Source organism: Ostrinia nubilalis, chromosome 7, assembly GCF_963855985.1.
Source record: "Ostrinia nubilalis chromosome 7, ilOstNubi1.1, whole genome shotgun sequence".
In the NCBI taxonomy this organism is placed as follows: domain Eukaryota; kingdom Metazoa; phylum Arthropoda; class Insecta; order Lepidoptera; family Crambidae; genus Ostrinia; species Ostrinia nubilalis.
The window spans coordinates 4,670,951-4,684,088 of NC_087094.1; positions in this window are offsets into that span (position 1 = coordinate 4,670,951).

The following is a 13,138-nucleotide window of genomic DNA, read 5'->3' on the forward strand; positions in this document are numbered from 1 at the left end:
TTGTGATCACCAGTTGGCGCCACTGGCGAACAAGATTCTATTACTCTGTAATTCGCTGATGGTGATAACAGATAGAATCGCTTGAATCGATAGGGGTTATCGTATTTTTACTTCGTGCGTTTCAGCCGAAAAACGTCCACTGCTGGACAAAGGACTGCCCCAAGGATTTCCACAAAGACCGGTCCTGCGTCGCTCGCATCCAGGCACCTCCCACGACCTTCACCAGATCGTTCACCCTTCATCAGCTCTACAAGCTATGTGCCCCGCCCACTGCCACTTGATTTTAGCGATTTTGTATATATAATATTTTTGCTTAATGGTTGGCATCTTTGGCGAAATGAGCTGTTGACACATGATGCTGCAGCGGCAGCAGCGCCGCCATCATCTCCCTTGTATTTGTTTGGCCACACCCGTGCAGAAACTCGCCCTAATAGGCAGAGCGGCACAGATTTAGTGTGTAAAAGGTCTGAGTGCCTGTCATACGAACTAGAGTACAATTACAATAGCTCTCATCATATCGGATGTCTAAGAAGCTCGCTTCTACCTTCGTGCCTGATCATCACTTTTCATTAGATTAAGACTAAGAGCTTCCACGTTGTGTTAAAAATAACTAAGTAATTGTAACAAATAATTCGTGCTATATTTATTTTATTTATCATACTTAATAATAATGTAGGTACTATTCCCTATAACTCTTTTAGGCTGGGTTGCACCATCTTACTTTAACTTTGACAAACGTCAAAAATCTGTCAAATTCAATACAAAAAGCACCGGTTATCGTCATAGTTGGTTGGTTGGTGGTATGACAGGTGGTGCAACCCACCCCTACTCTTACGAAAGCCGTGATGGCTTTCGTCCACCAGCAAAATCAAAACAAAAGACAACTCGTAAGTCCTTAACACTACATAAAACACTTTCGAGTCAGTTTAACGACATTTTAATGTTGCTAACCTTCTTTTAAAACGGTGCTGCTTCGTATATTGACTTCGCGGTGTTAGGTATTCGTGAGTAAACTTGCTCGGCCCTTAACGACAGTTCAGTCTCCCTTGCGCCATCTCAAAGTGATATCTTGTTTTATGACTTTGACGTTTCTGGTATTTTTTTTTATTTTAGAGTAGCCAGCATAAAGATTAAATAATAACTTTTTACTCATGTGTCTACATTACTTATTTTATTAGACCGAAAAACAATTGAAAAATACCGAGTACTTTTTTTTAACTAAAATCCAGCCAGCTAACCCCAGATAGGTACAAACAGTACGAAAAATGTTTTAAATGCTTAAATTTATTTTATCTAACATCTACGAGTACGTGTCTATCCATGTGCAAGTGGTTTCGTTATGATTTTGTATGTATCTTACTTTAGTTCAAAATTTCTTTCAAATTCGAACAGTCATAAATCGTATTTCAATGCATCGTCACATTTCACACATATGTACTATACTTTTTCCGTATTCTTAATTCTCATATGCTCGAACATATTGTGGTCTTACCTAGCATGTCATTGTCATAGCAAAGCGGTACGTTTGTACATAAAACTATACTAAACATTTTACGGCTTATAAAATGTGAACCTTACGTTCGTTTGTCTTTTTTACGATTCAGAAGAAGTGGTACTAATAAAATATTTTATCACCTCTCCAATCCCTCCAATAGTTCGATCCGCCATACTTGTATGAATATTCTAAGATTTAATATAGTGGGCAGTTAAATATTTAATATTCTGACCCCAGGTGAACAAGAAAGGAAAGAATATTAAAATAGAAAATGTTAGATCTAGGCTAAAAACTTAATTTTAAATAGCAAACTTTTTTAAGAAAAAAAATAATTAAATTATCCCGGGGACGCGCTCGTGTTCATTATTCTAATATTTTGCTCCCAATAGGATTCGAATCTGGAACGGAAGGTATGATAGATACCTAATCTTTTTTCTTGTATGAAAAACCAAACAGTGCCGCTAGTTATAAGGAATACCATTACTAAGTATAGATTACGAAAGTAATTTCATGCATAGAACACCGAGTAGTCCATAACGACAGTTCAAGCGAAAGTAGTTTTCCAAAACTCATAAAACAAAAGAATAACGTCTTACAAAAAAAACTTTGACATTAAACGCCAGTCATTCATAACCGTCATTAGAACAACGGCGGTTCCCATCATTTATTTCCTCATAATTCGCAAAACTGACTATTCCTAACGAACTTAATTCGCTCTTTATCAAGTTTTTCTTTGTAAAAGCAGTCAGACAAAATGAAAATGTAAAAGCATGTTCTCGCCTCACTTTTAGAATGAAATTTCCTTGAAATGCCCCTGTGGGTTGCAAATTAGGTTTATTACAGCTCTTAGTCGAAAGGAAGTATAAAGTTAATAATTTTGCAACTAAATAGATATCCGCCGTGTGAACGGAGACGGTCCCCTAGTAACGTCGTTAAGTCTTTTTTATTATCTGTAAATTGTGTTCAACAGTAGATACCTACCTAAAAGACAATTTAGGTATGCCTTATAATACAAAAGGAAGCAAAAGGCTAGGCAAAAAAGCTCATTACCACCATCCATCGATATCATCACTACTTATTATAAAACTAAGAACGAAAACGAAAAGTCGCTTTCCGCTGTCTGTCCCTATGTATGCTTAGATCTTTAAAACTACGCTGCGGATTTTGATGCGATTTTTTTTAGGTTTTTTTAAATAACTAATACGAGTCATATTTCAAAACTCATCAAACTTTTCTATGGACATGAATAGATAAAATTGGTCATATCTTAAAACTTATGAAACTTTTCTATGGACATATTAAGCTTGTTCGATGCGTCTTAGACTCGGCTACCTCCAGTGTCAGTGTGACGTGCTACTTGACGTGCTAATTTTGGGACACCCTGTATTTTGTGTTAACCAGAGCACTTACTTAACCAGAATATTATCCTACGCGGCGTGTTTAGGCTTCCCGTGGGAACGGTCCAACAAACTTCTACATTTCAATCTATTATTATTATTATTATTATTGGTTTTTGGGCCTTTATTTGCGCCAACTCGACCAGGTTTGATCTATTGTGGCAGCCCTTGTCTTTAAAGTTCACTGCTTAGTCCCGTTGAGTCTATAAATTTCCAGATTCTTTGGAGCGTGATATCTGCTATCTCATCCGGGTGCATGATGTGTCGCCCGAGATGGATACTTCTTTTGCTCATAAGCGGGAAGCATGAGCAAAGAACATGCATGGCCGTTTCTTCTTCTGTATGGCAGAATCTGCACAGAGTTTCCTCGGTCATGTTCATGTTCGATTTATGTTTGTTTAGTTTGCAGTGGCCGGTCAGTATTCTAGTCACTGCACAGGCTTTGTATCTTTTGAACTTTAGCAGTTCTTTAGTTACTTTATTGCTATATCCCTGAATGAGTGCTTTTGAGTGTTTTTGTCCCGATGTAGACTTCCACCACTCAATAGCCTCTTGTTTGCAGAGGGCGGTTAGTAGCGTGGTGGCTCGTTGTTTGGTAATGCCACAGAACGGTTCTACGCCGATTTGAGGGTTATCGGCTCCATCTCTGGCGAGTTCATCTGCTACTTCGTTTCCTTCTATATTCGAATGTCCTGGTACCCATGTAAGCGTTACTTTGTTGGTATTTCCCAGTGCATTCAGTGTCTCGGTGCATGTTTGCACCAATTTTGACGTGTATTCGAAGGATGTTAAGGCCAGCAGTGCTGCTTGGCTGTCTGAGTTGATGTAGATGTGTTGATCCTGGAGCTTCCTTTCCAAGTTTATTTCTGCACATTTGTTTATGGCAAAGACCTCGGCTTGGAAGATTGAGGCTTCAGTCCCCATGTTTAGGCTAACTTTGAGCTTAGGCCTCTCTCCGTAGATCCCGCAACCTACATTATTTTCCTTTTTGGATCCGTCCGTGTACCAGACGTGACTACCTTCCTTAAATGACATTTGGCCTTCTAGCCATTTGTCTCTAGGAGGTATGTTTACGGAATATAGTTTGGTGAAGTTACATTCCGTATGCATGTCGTCACTGGGCATGCACAGAAGTTTGTTTTCAAGTACTGATTCCTTGAGTCTTATCAGATTTTGAGAAGCCCATCTGACTTTCGTGCGGGTGCAGATTCTATATGTGCTCTGCTTGGCTTCTTTTTGCACATGCATATGCAGTGGTATAAGATCAAGCAGAGCATTTAATGCAGCCCCTGGTGTCGTTGATAGTGCTCCGGTTGCTGTGATGCAGGCTAGCCGTTGTAGGCTGCTCAATTTCTGTATTGTTGTCATTTGGTTGACCTTGCTGCACCAGACGGCAGAGGCATAGGTTATTATCGGTCTCACGACCGCTGTGTACAGCCATAGGGCGATTGCGGGTTTTAGTCCCCATCTTGACCCTGCCATTCGACAACAACTCCACAGAGCCATTTTGGCTTTTTGAATGATGTTGTTTAGGTGCGAATTCCAAGTAAGCTATTGGTCAAAAGTTACCCCTAGATACTTGGTTTCGCTTGAGAAAGGAAGAGTTTTTCCGTTTAATTTCAGATTTACCAGTTTTTCCAGTTTTCTCTTCCTCGTGAATGGTATTATCACTGTTTTATCCGCATTAATAGATAATTCGTTTTCTCTACACCACCTACTTATGGTGTTGAGAGCGCCTTGCATTAGACTTGAAATTGTGCTCAGGCAGGGACCTCTGATGATAACCACTAGGTCATCAGCATAGCCTTGAGTATCATAGTCTTTTTCTGCCATCTTAGCAAGAAGTTGATCTACTGCTAGTGTCCATAAAAGTGGGGATAGTACGCCTCCTTGTGGACATCCTCTTGTGGCAAGAAATTCAAGCTTTGCAGCATTGAGGGTTATGTTTACTACTCGGTTGGAGAGCATGTTTTTTACCCATCTGATGGTGCTTATATCAATCCCTTTTGCCTCCATTCCTTTTAGAATGGTTTCTATAGGGGTGTTGTCAAATGCACCTTCAACATCGAGAAAAGCACATAGGGCCGTTTGCTTATCCTCTAGGGATTTTTGCACCTTATCGACCAGATCGAGCAGGGCTGTTTCAGTAGATTTTCCCTTTTGGTATGCATGTTGGTTGATGCTTAGTGGTCTTTTCACTAAGTATTTGGCTCTAATGTGCTGGTCTAATATCCTTTCCATGGCCTTCATCAGGAAGGATGTTAGACTTATGGGTCTGAAGGATTTGGGTTGTGAGTAGTCCCTTTTCCCCGTTTTGGGTATAAAACGAACTTTGACCCAATTCCATGGTTCTGGTATAATACCCCAGGCGTAACTTGCTCTGAATATTTTTACCAGATGCGGGAGAAGTAAGTTATTACCTTTTTGTAGAAGAGCAGGAAAGATGCCATCTTCTCCCGCTGATTTAAATGGTTTAAACTTTTCCAAAGCCCATCTAATCTGGTTAGGCCTAAAGATATTGGAGGCCTTATTCCAGTCTGAGCATTTAGCCCTATGGAGTTCATCATTCCTTTGGGTATTGCTTTGTGTATTGATTTGGTACGAACCCGGAAAGTGTGAAGACCTAAGGAGATCCAGAGTCTCCATCTCGGTGTTCGTAAATGAGTTATCTGGCTTCTTTAGTAGTCCAAGATAGTTGTTTGGGGTCTTAGCGAGGATTTTGTGAATTCTTGCTCCTTTGTTAGTTTGTGCAATTTCTTCACAGAAGCGTCGCCAAGAGGCTCTTTTGGCTTTTCTGATTTGTTTGTTATATTCTGTTAGGGCCTTTCCGTACTTGTCCCAGTCGCACGGTTTGGCACGGTTGAATATACGACGTGTGATGGCTCTGAGCTTTTCTAGCTTCTTGTTCCACCACATTGGTGATTTGTTAGATTTTACTTCTTTTTCGGGGCAGCTTCGTTCGTAGGCATTGATTATGCCATTATTGAGCATTTTGACCGCGGCATTAAGAGAGTCCGGTGTTTTGATAGTTTTGGGTATATCCTTTAGATTCTCACTGAGCAGGGTTATATACATATCCCAGGAGGTGTCTTTTGGATTCCTTACTCTTGGATATTGAGCTTCTACCAGCCCTGAAATATCAAAACGTATATGTCTATGATCAGACATTGAGTTCTCGCTGCTGACGTGCCATTTTGTTATACATTTTGACACATTTTCTGTTGCGAATGTTATATCTATTACTTCCTGTCTGGTTTTTGTTACGAATGTTGGCGTGTGGCCATTGTTCAGCACCTGTAGACAGTTAGATAGAAGAAAATCGGATAGTAACTCACCTCTCATGTTGGTATCCGAGCTTCCCCAGATGGTATGGTGGGCGTTAGCATCGCATCCCACTATCAGTTCCGACTTTTGTCTTCTAGAGTATTCCAGGACGTTAGTCAGTTCTTCAGTGGGATCTTGCTTATCTCCAGGAAGATATGCCGAGCAGAAGAGTACTTTGGACCTGTTCGGCCCTTTGACTTCTACGTACGCGGTGACAGTATCTTCGCTGCAAAGTTCTGGAACAGGTAAGAAGTTAGTATTTTTGTTAAACACGATACAAGCCCTAGGTTTGCGGCCTTTTTCGCATACAAGAATCTCACCAGCGTTGTTCAGACCGGCTACCATAGAGTCGGCGTTTATCCATGGTTCTTGAATGAGGGCGATGTCCAGGCCACCTTCGCTGAAGATCTTTTCTATGACCGCAGAGGCTGCGATAGCGTGGTGTAGGTTGGCCTGTAGTATCGCCATCCCCTTTGGGCGTTGAGGTTGGTGGGGACTATTGTGTTTGGGAGCCGCGGCGCCCTTGTGTGCCCCGCCGCCCTCGGTACGGTCCTCTGTGCTGCCCCCTTCCTCTGGGCGGATGTGCGCCCCTTGTGGTCCCCCTGTTGGGGGGAAACCGCGTTCCCCTTCCCCTGTTTGGGAGTGTGGAAGTGGAGGTTGAGGGGGTGGAAGGAGGGTTGACCCGTTGTGGTCCTGTGCGGACCTGCACGGTACCCTCAGGGGGGGTGGTTAAGGATGCGGGTACGGGGGTAGAGGTGGTGGTGGTTGCGGCGGTGGTCGGGGGTTCAGCGGAGGGTTTGGAGTCCTGTATGGGGCCCTTAATTCTGAACTGGACCTTTTTGAAGCCAATGTTGGCCTTTAGGTCCATCATCTTCAGGGCCTCAAACGAGTGGTCGTCTAGGGATACGGTCAGAGTTAGACCTCCCTTGTCAACCTTCGTATTGAGGACCTTCCAGTGCTCGGTGTTCAGACCCTCATTCTGAGCACCGAAGAATTCTAAGGCCCGCGTTGCGCTGCTGGCTTCAGAGATAGGAATATATACCACCCCCACATTAGGTTTTCGGATTTCAGACTCGCTCAATAGAACGAGGCTTGCTTCCGGCCACGGTTTGAGGGGGGGGACTATATTCTCAAGCCAGGTTTTTGAGCGCTCGTCCTCACACGTGATGAGGAGCCAGCCTGGCTTAAAGGAGCAGCCCACGAATTTAGGCCCTTCGCCCCTTCCGGATTTGGCAATGCTTTGCAGGATGGTATTGCGCAGCGACTCCAGTTGTGTGTTAGTCATCAAGGACTTGGAGTCTTTTATGCCGACCCGGATTGAGCGTACGGCCTCGCTGTAGGCTACGGTGGTTGAGGTGTTTAAGGTCTCACTCACCTTTGGGACTTTGGTAATATGTCCCTTTGGCGATTCCTCCTCCGAGCGAACCCGTTTTACCGGTTTGCGCCCAGATTCAGGTTGCGAGGCCTTAAACTTGTACCCCATCTGCTTCAGCTCAGCGAAGCTCTTGACCGCCAGTGTTGAAGCCATATTCGGCTCCACTCCCAGCTGCCTCAGAGCTCCGAAGCGCTTTTTTGCCGCACTTGACATTTTCCTGCCAGTGGGTTTGGAGGCGGTGTATTCATCAGTCAGCGAGTGTGAGCCGCAAGCAGCCCTTTCTGCCGTGCTGATGGATTCCTCTGTCTCCATACTGAGTTGCTCTGATATTTGGGTCGGTTGTTCTACTCCTTCTATCAGTGGCATAAGTTCCTGGCATAGGTCTTCCAGGTTACCGTTACTTTTTTTGGGAGAGCATTTATTCATGTTGGTCCCACGAGTAGCTAGGGAAAGTAGGTCCACTCCAGCAGAGCCCCGCATGCCGGAGTAAGGCTATATACACCTCGAGGTCGCCTGGTATCGAGGGCCCACCGTTAGCGACTGAGCTCCCCCTCAGCCACGCATCTCTCGGCACGGTACGGATAACACCTTAGATTGGGTATCGAGTCTTCGGCCGCCAGGTACCGCGTCATTGAGATCCCATTATGAGATTTCAATGCAGCACTATCTGACGTTGCCCAGGATGAACCGCAACAGGCGCTACTATATCCCTTCCGACATGTCAGAGTGGATTCAGTAACAACCCAGTTTTACGTGGAGGTAACTCGAACTGACACCCCATTTCAATCTAGGTCCCCGTCCGTAATCCTGCGGGATAACCTAGATTTTTGCCAAGGCTCTTTAGCTTAATTTATTCATTAAAATATTCTACTGTTTCCGACGTAAATGATCATATTTATTAAACGCACAGAATATGGCCTGCAATGAAATTTCCTGATTTCCTGTGATTTTAAAACTTTTGAAAATTCGGTCGTAAAATCTAAAATATCTTTTACTACTTTTTTTTATCTCCGACTGGAATAATTATTTCCTCATATAAATATTACTTAGGTAGGTATTTGTGTTTTACGTTCAGCAAGACAAAGCACGAGGACCAAACATTATTCAAAATTAAAATTGTTCTCATAATATGAGGGCTTTGTAGTAGGTGAAGGTATTTGAACACCGAATAACAGTGTGCTAATTAAAAATTATTAAACACATCATATCAAGCAGACAGTATTAAAATAATAAAATATAGCCACGATAGCCGAACGGTGAAGGGGTCGGAGTGGCCGACTCGAGATCTGAGGAACGCGGGTTCGAATCCCACCGCCGCAATAGTCGAGCCCACTCGTAACACAAGCTTATTTAGTTTAACACGAGGGGCTAATGGGACTATTAGTAATTTGGGCAATACAAATTGCTAATAATCTTTAAAAAAAACACAAACAAACTTGACCAGGGTAACAAACAATAGTGGGTTATTTGACGTTTTCTAAACTTTTATGTGTTTAAACAATATGTAAAATAAATAATTTTAATAATATACTTAGTGGACGTCCTATGGCTGAAATGATAATGATGATGATTTAAATGATTGAAGGGATATAAGCTTAAGTATTTAGTAGTAATGCAAAGAAAAGCTAACTGATTTATTTTTATTTTCATCTAAATACGAATGTTTAAGTATCTTCTTAAAAAGCATTCCTTTTGTCTATCTCATCAAGTCCTGACTGAAGTAAAATCCCAAATAAATCCTAATTTACGACATAAGAAGTGAATTTAATACCCTTTTCTTTGGCAGATTAAAGTTTACATAGTTGAAAAGTTTCTATCTGCCGACTTCAGACACATTTCACGGGTTCCAGACGCCTTAAAGTAATAACTGCCAGACACGAACGAACATTCGAGATATTACCTTCTTCTTTAGACTTCAAGAATTCTTATAACCATGAATAAGTATACAGGGTGTAACGAAAACGCTAGCAAAAAGTTTACCAGTGAATTCAGATCATACTTCCTTCCTCCCGAATTTACGACTTTTCCACACAGTCCAATTTCATTTTCGTAAAGTAGTGATATCCTGTGATTTCTAGATTTTCATTATTTAAGCAAACATATGTTAAAAATTTGAGTTTCACTTAAATGTGGTTTCGTATTAAGGACCCTAAATCAATAATGGAACGTGGAACTGTTTTAAAAATTCCACAAAAAATTACAGCTTTCAGAGCTAATATTTATTAAATGTATTGTCAAAAACAACACAATGATTATATTGTTGTGGCACAAATAAGCAGAATTTTGTTTCTGACATGATTCTTAGTACTTCCCAAACGTCCCCACATTTATCCATTGTTTGGGAGATTGTGCGCTGTCAGTTAGGTATGGAATGTTTTCGTTTCTTTTACTTTTTTGGGTTCCGTAATTCAAAAAGAAAAAACCATTATTACCTACGGTATTCCGACTGTCTGTCAACCTTTACTGGATTACTTTGTTCTGACCTTGTCTAGACCTTTTTCAATTTAAAACAGAAATCAGGCTTCAAAGTCAACGCAAATAAAAAATGAGGCCTCATTTTAATATTTAATCACTCGCCAGTCCAAAACCTATTGGCTACGTAGTCCCTTCATCATGAAATTAGGCACCTGAGTCTTCTTTTTCTCCACAAATGCTGCGATATCTCTGCTGTCTAACTTTGAATACTTCTTATTTAGATTTACCTATAACCTATAACATCATACTAGACTGTTTGAGCAAGATGTATGCTCCGTCCGAGGATCAAACCCGGGACGTCCCGGTTAATCAAGACTCTTATTAGACACCGATGTCTAACGATAACGATTCCGAAATCGTTAGGTTTTTCAGCTGTAAAAATTATCTCTATTTTTCAACAGGAAAATGACAACAATCAGTCTCTACGAAAACCGAATCGCTCTCCCATTGATTTCTACAGGTCGGTGATTAAAAATAAGTAGGCCATACCCACGTCCCTGATTCTTTGACTTCCATTTGAGCATGTAAAATTTTATTATTTGTTTATTTAGATCACTACCGGTTACATCAACAATACCTCTCTTATCTCGCCCTTTAATTAAAATAATATTAGTCGGTTACATGTTAATTACAATCTTCTTTGACAACTGCAAATTATTAGAATTTAAAATAAAAAAACATGACGTAACAAAAAATAATGAAGTAACTTGGAGGAGCCCTGAATTAATAAATTAAGTAAGTAGCCTAGATTACTTGTTTTCTAAATCATGGAAAATTATAACTTCACAAGCATCGTCGGTCCATTTCATGAAAAATAATTGTTCTAAAACAAAAACAATAATCAAATAAAGTACTTAAGTTTTTTCCTTGTCTCCGGAGGGTGACCCTTTCGCGAAGATACATTAATCAGAAGAACCCTCACAGTCCCTTTTGTATATTTTGTTGAACCCTCTTGACGATTTGTTAATTTCACTAATTACTCGGCCAACGATTTTGGAGTGATGGTATAATTGCATTAATTAATTAGGCTTATGATTAAGGAGGAAAAACTAAAGATGCTTTAAGCTCTAATACGAGTAAGGTTCCTTTGTGAGTGTTATCGTATTTGTGATCACCAGTTGGCGCCACTGGCGAACAAGATTCTATTACTCTGTAATTCGCTGATGGTGATAACAGATAGAATCGCTTGAATCGATAGGGGTTATCGTATTTTTACTTCGTGCGTTTCAGCCGAAAAACGTCCACTGCTGGACAAAGGACTGCCCCAAGGATTTCCACAAAGACCGGTCCTGCGTCGCTCGCATCCAGGCACCTCCCACGACCTTCACCAGATCGTTCACCCTTCATCAGCTCTACAAGCTATGTGCCCCGCCCACTGCCACTTGATTTTAGCGATTTTGTATATATAATATTTTTGCTTAATGGTTGGCATCTTTGGCGAAATGAGCTGTTGACACATGATGCTGCAGCGGCAGCAGCGCCGCCATCATCTCCCTTGTATTTGTTTGGCCACACCCGTGCAGAAACTCGCCCTAATAGGCAGAGCGGCACAGATTTAGTGTGTAAAAGGTCTGAGTGCCTGTCATACGAACTAGAGTACAATTACAATAGCTCTCATCATATCGGATGTCTAAGAAGCTCGCTTCTACCTTCGTGCCTGATCATCACTTTTCATTAGATTAAGACTAAGAGCTTCCACGTTGTGTTAAAAATAACTAAGTAATTGTAACAAATAATTCGTGCTATATTTATTTTATTTATCATACTTAATAATAATGTAGGTACTATTCCCTATAACTCTTTTAGGCTGGGTTGCACCATCTTACTTTAACTTTGACAAACGTCAAAAATCTGTCAAATTCAATACAAAAAGCACCGGTTATCGTCATAGTTGGTTGGTTGGTGGTATGACAGGTGGTGCAACCCACCCCTACTCTTACGAAAGCCGTGATGGCTTTCGTCCACCAGCAAAATCAAAACAAAAGACAACTCGTAAGTCCTTAACACTACATAAAACACTTTCGAGTCAGTTTAACGACATTTTAATGTTGCTAACCTTCTTTTAAAACGGTGCTGCTTCGTATATTGACTTCGCGGTGTTAGGTATTCGTGAGTAAACTTGCTCGGCCCTTAACGACAGTTCAGTCTCCCTTGCGCCATCTCAAAGTGATATCTTGTTTTATGACTTTGACGTTTCTGGTATTTTTTTTTATTTTAGAGTAGCCAGCATAAAGATTAAATAATAACTTTTTACTCATGTGTCTACATTACTTATTTTATTAGACCGAAAAACAATTGAAAAATACCGAGTACTTTTTTTTAACTAAAATCCAGCCAGCTAACCCCAGATAGGTACAAACAGTACGAAAAATGTTTTAAATGCTTAAATTTATTTTATCTAACATCTACGAGTACGTGTCTATCCATGTGCAAGTGGTTTCGTTATGATTTTGTATGTATCTTACTTTAGTTCAAAATTTCTTTCAAATTCGAACAGTCATAAATCGTATTTCAATGCATCGTCACATTTCACACATATGTACTATACTTTTTCCGTATTCTTAATTCTCATATGCTCGAACATATTGTGGTCTTACCTAGCATGTCATTGTCATAGCAAAGCGGTACGTTTGTACATAAAACTATACTAAACATTTTACGGCTTATAAAATGTGAACCTTACGTTCGTTTGTCTTTTTTACGATTCAGAAGAAGTGGTACTAATAAAATATTTTATCACCTCTCCAATCCCTCCAATAGTTCGATCCGCCATACTTGTATGAATATTCTAAGATTTAATATAGTGGGCAGTTAAATATTTAATATTCTGACCCCAGGTGAACAAGAAAGGAAAGAATATTAAAATAGAAAATGTTAGATCTAGGCTAAAAACTTAATTTTAAATAGCAAACTTTTTTAAGAAAAAAAATAATTAAATTATCCCGGGGACGCGCTCGTGTTCATTATTCTAATATTTTGCTCCCAATAGGATTCGAATCTGGAACGGAAGGTATGATAGATACCTAATCTTTTTTCTTGTATGAAAAACCAAACAGTGCCGCTAGTTATAAG